Raw genomic sequence first — 9,380 nt, forward strand, 5'->3', positions numbered from 1 at the left:
GGCCAGCAGCAAAAGCCCCCACACCCCTCCCAAGCGGCGGTACCTGTCCGGCAGCGGGGCGGCCGGCCCGGCACTTTCCCACTCTGTGTGCGGGAGGCGCCCAGTGGCGGGCGAGCGGCTATTTATAGTCCGGAGCCTCCAACTGCGCGACGGACGGCGAGAGGAAATGAAGAGCTGCGCGCCTGGGCAGCTGGAGTCCAGCCCGCCTGCGGCTCCGTTCTCCGCCCTGCTTCCCGCCGGGAAGGAGAGGTGCGGTTGGCTCTGGGTCCGGGCGCTCCTACCCCCAGCGCCACCTTCGGGAGTCCCCTCCCAATGTCGCCGCAAGCCGGCAGCGGCCCCGCAGGTAGCGAGGGGAGCCGCCAGCCTCTTCTCTCCGGGAGCCCTACGGCCAGCAGGCAGCGCGGCGCGGCTCGGCTCAGCCGCGCAGAGGTGACCCGCTACGGCTGCTGCTGGAGAAGGCGAGACCGACGCTGGGGTGTGGGAGGGAGACGCCGGCGCTTGCCATTCACCTCCTGCCGCCCAGAGGGAGCCCGGCCTCCGCGGCCGCCTCTGCCGATTGCCGGGGGCTGGGAGGCGGTGGCGGGAGCTCGCCCGGCCTGACGGGGACGGGCGGACCAGGCTAGTAGGGTCGCTCCCGAGGAGGCCGGCGCCACCTCTACCCAGGCTGGCAAGCTCCGCATCGGCACCTCTCGGGGCACTGTGGCTCACTAGAAGGCAGCAGGACCGGTGGGAAACGCTAGTCCCTTCCCTGTCCTGGAGCTGGAAACCGAACCTCCCTGGAAGGCAAGCAAGCGGTTTCTCGGAGCCGCCGAGCTAGCTGCCTTCCAGCCTCAAAACTTTGGGGGGTGGGCGATAAGGGATGCCTGGTACTGTCAGGGAGGAAGGTGGGAGCGCTACACCTCGCCTCCGGCCGGTGCTGCCGCTCCAGAAAGTACTAATGGCATCCATACACCTGGGCTTGCATGTATGGCAACAGAGGAATTAAGACAAATTATTTGTAAAGCATTTTGCTTACTTGATGATTATCTTTTTTTTTAATCCAGGTTTTTTTTTTTTCTACTTCTTTTGTAGTTAGATAAATTCTGGTATTTGAAGTTTCAACCAATCCTTTTGAGACTACTTGTGCATTATTGCAGGACACCGTCTGGGATTTGAGCAGCATAACTCACTCCTACACCATCATTCTCCAAGCAACTGAAGTTAATACAGATTAGATAGCTACATTAGCCTACTCAGTATCATTTGTTTCAGGGTTGAATTTAGTGTTTCCTGTGTTGTAATAACTGCAGTAATCTACAAGGTACTAGCACAAAGCCTTACAATGATCTGTGCAAAGTAAGACTGATTCAGCTTCAAGAGCTTGAAGTCAAAACAGAGACGCAGAGATACAAAGCTAGGAGCAGAGACACAAAGATGGGAACTAAACAAATAGCATTATAAGCTACACAAAATTAAAAGGAAAATCCTGAGGATGCACAAGAGATATTTGACCTTGTCCAAACACCTAAACAAAGTAATACACAAAAAAATCTAGCTTGATGGAACTACCCACTTACATAACGCTACTCGAGCATAAATGTTTGCAGAATAAGGCTCATATTGAATAAGTCATTGTAATGAAGTTAAACTACCTTTTCAATTCAAAGATTAGTCTTTGAGCATCTCTCATGAACAATATTTGGCTTCTCACAACAAGAGTCTCATCACAATCTTCCATGTTAAACTTTTAATGTTTCATAGTGTAACACAGCAGGAAAGATCCTGCTGTCACAGAAATCAGTAGCAGTAGACTCAGATTGCCACCAATGACAATCTAGATGGTGAACAGGGAACTTGAAAAACTTGGCTATGTGCAATTCAGTTGCACAGGTTGTTCCTTTCTCTGTGCTCCCTTAAGAACCAAATACTATGGGGGTTTAGTCTGGGGTTGCTTTTCAAATGAAAGCAACCACAGACTAAACCCCCCAAATTCCTATATAAGTTCAGAACAGAGTACTGAGTCTATAAAATAGATGTTCTGTTAGATTTGGAGGGAAATACAATGACAACCCCTGCTTTCTTTTTTCAGTAATAAAATCTTGTCATTGTATAGCACTGAACTTTATTAAGAGCAGTTATCAAAAAATATTGTCTTGAAAAACGCTTTTTCTTGGGGCAAGACTTTGTTGTATAGCCAGTCATACTGCTGACCACAGGAAGGAAAAAGGCTGATTTTTATATTAGTCTTATATTAAGACTCAAGATGTTACTGGAAAATGGGTGTTCAGAAATCTGCCCTATGTCAGAATGGAAAAAAATATATTAGATAATCAGAGTTTCATCCAGCTCTGAAATGTTTTATAATGGATATATAGTCTAAAGCTTTCTTTTGTCATATAGTCAAAATTTTCAGAGCTTGAAGATACACTTAAGCATAAAAAATAGTATCTAATGCTCAAAAATACTAGCTTCAGAAGTATTTTGAATGTGTTTCTACGCTCCCTGCCTCTGAAAATCACATTTCCTAAAGTGCCTAGATATGGATTTAGGGTGTCTAACTGCATCCACTCAGGCTTGAAAATTTTAGCCTACCTCTACCTGTGCTTCATAATAAATGTATCAGAAAGCTTCAGACAAGCTATAAAAGTATTCTCAAAAAAGCAATGTTGACTTCAACCATTAGAAAACAAGACAAGGACCTAACAAAGTACTTGACTGTATAATTCAGCTCATTCTGATATATAGAAAGTAGCATCTGAAGCCCAGCTTTTAACAGACGTGTAGGAGAAGGAGAAAAATTAATATTCAACACCTCCATATTATGGTAGTTTTATTATTAATATCTTTCCACTATTCCAAATATTTTCCAAACCAAGGTGCTTATTGCTCTGAAGTCTCCCTGTCTGCTATCTCCCCTACTCCTGTGTATAACGTCCTATCTTGCACCTTATTAATATGAAACCTTTGTCAGGAGTCTCTAACTTAGTGGAAAAGGGTAAGGGGAAGAAAAATTGTGACAGACTTAAGACTTTCTAAGGGAACAAGTGGTGCTGTTGGAGAATATCCATGCTCTGCTAGCCAGATCCAATCTAACCAGATGTAATCTGGCTAGCAAGATGTGCTATACCCAGGCCAAGGCCTGGGATCAAAGACAACAATAAATCATTGAAGAACTTCAGGATGAAAAAAAAGAGTAGGCCTGTCAGCAGCTGGAGTATAACTTCTCTACTGGAGAAGCTCTAACTAGCAATCTAAGTCTCCAGTGCACAGGGGGAAATAACAAAGTTGATAGGAATTTACTAAATCTTCAAGGAAAGGCAAAAGTCTCAGTAAAAAGAAATGCAAATATTTACTGTTGTAGGTCTTTGCACAGAGTACATTTTGATGGATAGAAAGGGTTTGTTTTCAAGAAGCTCTTTTTGTGTTATCTTCAGTTGGCATTCAGTGTAACAGTTTACCAAGGGAAAGGACTTAATGTACACCAAATGCAATTGGGGCTGTCATGTTAACCTTGTTAGGAAGCAGGGCTGTGTCAGGCAGAGAAGTTAAATTTAGGCTCAGAATCAGAGGGACTGAAGAGGATCTAAAGCATACCGTACTCCCAAGCAATGAAATATCTTTGAAGGCAGGTATCTTTTTACCCTAGTTAGGGTAAAAATCAAAGGCTGCTCATTTTCTGGACAGTTGATATGAATAACTGCATGGGATAATTACATTGCTTCTTCATACTACCCACAGTACTGCAAATATTGTTGAATATACACCAGCTTTTTAACTGCAAAAAACTAGGGAATCAAAAATTAATTCCTAATGAAAGCATAAACTTTTCCTCCATCAGTACAGGATCACTTCCACCCCTTGAAGTCATGTCTTGCTGGAACCAACAACCCTGCCTGAAACCAAAGGATGCTTCTGATACTGAAAATAAACCTAAAGCATTATATGAAAATCAGCAAAAACCACATCCTAGCAGGGCTGAACTTGACTGGTAGGGTTTCCTGCATAACAGTGTCACTCTAGATTACTACACAAAAGTGAAATCCTTGCACGGTCAGGCTCTCGACAGAACTGGTGACCGTAAACTTCAGTCTAGCTCTCAGTGCCTCACACCTTCTTACTTACGCTGGTGGTGGACATGAACCAAAAACCTACCTTGATAACCTAAATATTGCAATTTATACCAAACATACATATTGCAATGCAGCTACAGAATGACTGCAGAAGAAGCAAGAAGACAACCTAGGTTCTGCAGGGGAACTGCAAACCATGATCTACTGAACAAATCAAAGCCTTAATTTTGCAGGTTAGTCTGTGCGGGCAATAGATTGTACCATTGGCTCCACTGGGACCTGTGCAGACCAGTGTCAACATCAAACAACTTGCAGGATCAACACCCGCCAGAGGAAGAGCTGTGTAACTAATAACACCAAGGTGAAACTGAAACTGAGAAAAATACCTTACTACCAAATACAGAAGAAAGCAATGTCAAAGGAAAACACTTCCTCCGTTTTCTGAAATAATCACAGACTTTTCATCAAAATACATGGAGGAAAACCAATACAGAACTGCTGGAGAAAGAACTGCAGAGAGAGTATCACACTGTGTACTAAATAAAAGAGGGGGGGTAGGGCAAATAATAAAAAAATCCCAAACCAAAATGATGACTTATGCTGCCTAGATTGTACCTCCTGCTGAAAGGTAGATGAATTTGCTTTCTTTACATTTTGGCAATATTTACTGTGTTGGTTGTACAAGCACGGAATGATTGTAACACAGTAACCCTAATGTTTTTCTGCACATTGGATAAAACATGCAACTATTTATCATCAATCTAAACAATAACTTCACTTCTTGCGCCACTGCCAGGAAAAAGGCAGTTGTAGAAATCCCAGACAAAGCACTATTGCACAATTATTATTCTTTTTTTCAATAGCATTTTCTCTCAGTTTCAACATTTGTTGCTGTGCAAAGTTTTGTGTAAAACCAAGGGACAAGAAGCAAAGTTCTTAAGGATAGAAAATGAGATTTTATCACTAATATGAACTTGGAAATATCATATTCATATGACGCAAAAATGCTAAACAGCATAAGCCTTCTCTATTGTTCAAAACATTAAATGGAGAGACTTTATTGAAGTAGCCTCCACATGAGGTATCATCTCTTAGAGCTTGTATAGCCACTGTATCGTGTTGTCTGGCCACTTTGACAGTAGCGCAGCTGTGTGCCCAGGCCAAATCTTGATCAGATTTTCCAGGCAAGACAGACATGTGCAGATCTTGTAATAAATACTGTGTGGCTGCTGCTTAAAAAACCCCTTCCAAAACAAAAATAAAAACCAAACAAGCAAACAAAAAACCCAGAGATGGAGTTTTAACTTCATTTTCTGCTTCCTTTGCACCTGTATAAATGACTAGATAGCATGCAAGGTTTAAAAGAGTCAAGCTAAATGGTTAAATTATTGGACCAGTTCCATTAATACAAACTCAGACTTCAGAGGTCTTTTACTGACCTATGCTTAGGGCAGAAGCCATAGTTTTTATTAGGTCTACTAGTACTGGGTGCAATTTTTCAGACCAAATGCCCTGTTACTTTATGTTGGACACTTAACCTCTGCCAAAAAATCACACTGCTCGATTTTATCTCACAAGGCAAAAACACTTCAATATCTTTTGGCAATACTTGTTTGGGACAGAAGGTGAAAGGACAAGCCAGCAGATAGTTAACTGTCTAAAATAATGAAGTCATCAGACAGGCTGAAGTGGATGCTATACATGGTTCCCTTCTTGCTGACAAGATTTCACCATTACTTTTTTCACATTTTCTATGTAGGCTGAATTTCAAGGAAGGCTTGAACATTGCCGGAACAGACCTGTTTTAAAGTATTTTGTTGTTCTCCACCACAAAAAAAAAAAAAAAAAAAAAAAAAAAAAAAAAAAAAAAAAACCACACCACCAAAAAACCAACCAGAACTGCCCCCCACCCACCCCCAGCAAAAAAAAATCTAATAAAACAAAAACACCTGTCAAGAACATTCCTTAAAAAAACCCAAAAACACTCCAGCCTTCAAATTCCCAAATCCAACCCCATTCCTATAGCTTTGAAACCAATTTCATGGCACTTTTTCTTCCCTTACCACCACCCCCTTAAATTATAGTTCAGACTTCCAGTTTCATTCTCAGAAGTTAGAACTGTAACTATTACCTACCTACAAGAAAGAATATTATTGATCTTGTCCCTTTATAATTCTGCCAAAAATTCAAGAGAATCTGGTTTTGTCCTAAACTTAATCCCACATTCCCTTTGCTTCATCATTCAGAGACAAAACAGTCCTCTGGGATAGCAGAGCCTACAAAAACAGGTGTCCCTGCCAATGGCCAGCTGCTCCCAATTCTCTCATTTTTCAAAGGGACAATTTTTCAGAAAGCAGCCAAGTTCACATTTGCATTGCTCTCCACTGGTGTAATTATTTATATCATGTTATATTAAAAACAACTTTCTCTCAAACCATGACAGTTGTTTTTAATTTGAATGGTGAAAATTAAAAGATTTGATGCAATAGAATATGAAGCCCTTAGAGCTGTCCAGTGCTTTTGTTGAAGTAGTTCACACAGTAATTCACACTCTCCTTTGAAATAGATTTTGGCTTTACTTGTGGCAGCTGGTTGAAGACGAGCAACATCTAAAAACCTGAAAATTCACAAATGCCTGTTAGATTGAAGTAGCAAGATGACAGAATACCTTTTCATTGGTAGCTTGATAAAATCATTATGAGAACTCCATTCTTTATTTAACATATATCTACCTTTACAGCCGCATAAATATCCTTTTATGTATATCCTGTGAATTCACAGCAAGAGGAGTCCAAGAAAATCCCATACTTGTCTGAGGAAAAGTAAACACTTGAAAACTAAAGAAAATAATTTAAGCTGAAGTTTTAACAGATACTCTCTTCCATATAAAAACAGGTTTAGAGCTTGAATAGTATGTTCAGAAATAAGGTGTGACTGAAAATACAAAAATAACCTTTGGAAGTTACATTCTTTTCTATTTACAGGCTATCCCCTCTTGCCCTGAAAGGGGTCCAGGTATAGGACAGGTGCAGTTGACAACTGAGGGAACACTTTGTGCAAGTCCATTACTCTGCAGAGCAGCATTTTTTTGCCTTTAACTTGAATCTTGACAATTTTTTCATGTAAAAAAATCCCAGAATATTAAATTTTACAGTTCCTAGGTGGATTCCTGACCTGGGTGCTAACAAAAACCTTAAAGCTGGGGGCAAGCCTAGTGCCCTGTGCCATGACTCTCCAAACCTCTCATGTCCATGGAGAGCAACCATTGGGGAATTCCCTCAGAGAAATTAACATATAGCTTCTAGCACATGTTTTTCTCTCACTGTATGTGATCCATACATCAAGAGGATGTCACTGACAACACAAGCAGATTATCACATCAAATATTGACTGCAAAAATCAAGGACTCATGAGGCAATACTCAAGTCAGCAAGCAGGCACATTTGAATAACAGGTAGAGGGATGCTGCAGGATGCTGCACCCCAAGGGAGACATCTGACCAAGGGGCTGGCTCACTGCTCCCTGTGGTACCAGGAGCAGCAGAAGCAGAGAGCTCTGCCTGCCTACCACAGAGGCAAGATACTAACACTCAGCTAATTAGCAACATCTAATCTCTTGAAGGGAAAAACCCCTCTTTGCTCTTGCTGAGCTTCTACCAAGGTCCTGCTATCACACTTTTCTTCTAATTCACAGTTCTGACATCCCTTGTTTGAGAATTACTAGCCCCTGTTCTAATCAGACAAAACTTTAAATCACAGCCACCTTGATTTCAGAAAAGTTTAACTTGTAGGATAACTTTCTATCACAATTTGGTATTGTCTTATTCATGTAACTGTAATGTACAGCCCTATCTTGGAAAATGGTTCTCCTTCTGTTTCCTACACGTTGGCAGATCACATGCAGACTCTCATCCCTGATCATTTTATACCGGTCACAGCAGGACTTTAAAGAGGATATATTTTACTATACAGATGAGCAATCAATTTCAAATTCTTTTGCAGTATTTTGCTGCCCACTGTACTTCAATTCACAGTTTGATGCCATTCAAAAATAGCAGTCTCTTGTCTGTGTATGGTATTGCAGCCTGTCTCAGGGTAAATGCTTAATCTGAAATCATCACCACTTAATGGTGTATCTTTTTCCTGTACTGCAATTTAAAAGAGTGATACAAAGAATATTTTGGAGAGCTTAGTATATGCCTAGCTGGTTATGTCTCTCACTTCTCATCTCCTGATCTTTAATATATTTTGGATTTTGACCCTGTCTGTCCTGTAAAAATTTGTGTGTAACATGAATCAACCACCTAAGGCTAATGATGTTCACTCCTAAAGTGGGGTCTCTGTTCTGCTGGCTGAGGTCTGTTTTTTCCACTGTGTTTAAAAATATTTTCTGTCTTTCACTGTAAAGCAAATGAAACAAATGGAAATAATGACTATGTGGTGATTGATGGTGAGGACAGTGGAGTTATTTTCATCTTTGTCACTGATCTTTTACTTAATTTTGAGAGTTTCACTTACATGAATCAGAAACACTTGTAAAATAGCTATAATACCCTTCACTGACATCACAACGTAAGTTAAATTTGGGTCCTGGCTATATTTAGCCTTTCTACAATTGTGTGCCTTTCAGGATATAAAAAAAGATTTTTGTCCTATGTGCCTTATTTTGACCAAGGAAAATTTATTAAGTCTGGGTAAGTGTCAAGGGAAACTCTCCTTTGTGTACCATTGCGCAGCTGATTACATCAAAGAGCTTGGGAGAATGTAGAATCATGTGACATTGCTGGCCTATAAAGGTTTAGGGAAGGACCCATAAATCCTTTGAGTCTCTGTCAGGCTACTGCCTGTCTCTCCATGTCTAGGACAGTCTGGCCTTCAATTGTGCGGTTAGGACAAGTTAAAATCCTCAACCAACAGACTCTAGACAAGAGCAAAGTGTTATTAATCATTTTAAGAGGAACACATTTAAGATAATTTAAGTCATGTTTAAGGTCATATGAGAAGTCAAGCCCATTTTTATCAGGGAATTAATATCTGTCAGTTTCTCTGGTTAGCAGAAGGTTGGTTTCAAGAACTATTCCCTGCTTCTTCCTGACTTTCATCTAGATCATCTTGATATATGCAAATATTCCACTGAATTTAATGTAGTTATTCTAATGTAGCTTTAGGACTTCATTCTGCAGCTTGACAGTAAGAATATTTAGCTCTATGCTTTAAGTATTTGTCTGCCAACATTCTAATATTTTGCTGCTGTCACAAAAAATCAAGGATTCTGTGTCCTGGAGCAGAACCACACAGAGAAGGTACCTATAACTGATAGAGCACATCTGGT

At 40.9% G+C, this 9,380-nt stretch overlaps 1 protein-coding gene across 8 annotated transcripts in view; it reads right to left on the reverse strand.

Annotated features, from left to right (window-relative positions):
• INPP4B (inositol polyphosphate-4-phosphatase type II B) overlaps positions 1 to 185 on the reverse strand; it is a 312,388-nt gene extending 312,203 nt beyond the window's left edge. For 6 of the 8 annotated variants that reach the window (XR_009486134.1, XM_059843843.1, XM_059843840.1 and 3 more), the window contains exon 1: positions 44 to 185. The gene's annotated coding sequence lies outside the window, so the exon portion shown is untranslated. The remainder of the gene's footprint in view (positions 1 to 43) is intronic. The other 2 variants (XM_059843835.1, XM_059843841.1) reach the window with 2 other exon arrangements.
• Between the last annotated feature and the right edge of the window lie 9,195 nt (positions 186 to 9,380).

This window comes from Haemorhous mexicanus, chromosome 4 (assembly GCF_027477595.1).
Source record: "Haemorhous mexicanus isolate bHaeMex1 chromosome 4, bHaeMex1.pri, whole genome shotgun sequence".
NCBI lineage: Eukaryota > Metazoa > Chordata > Aves > Passeriformes > Fringillidae > Haemorhous > Haemorhous mexicanus.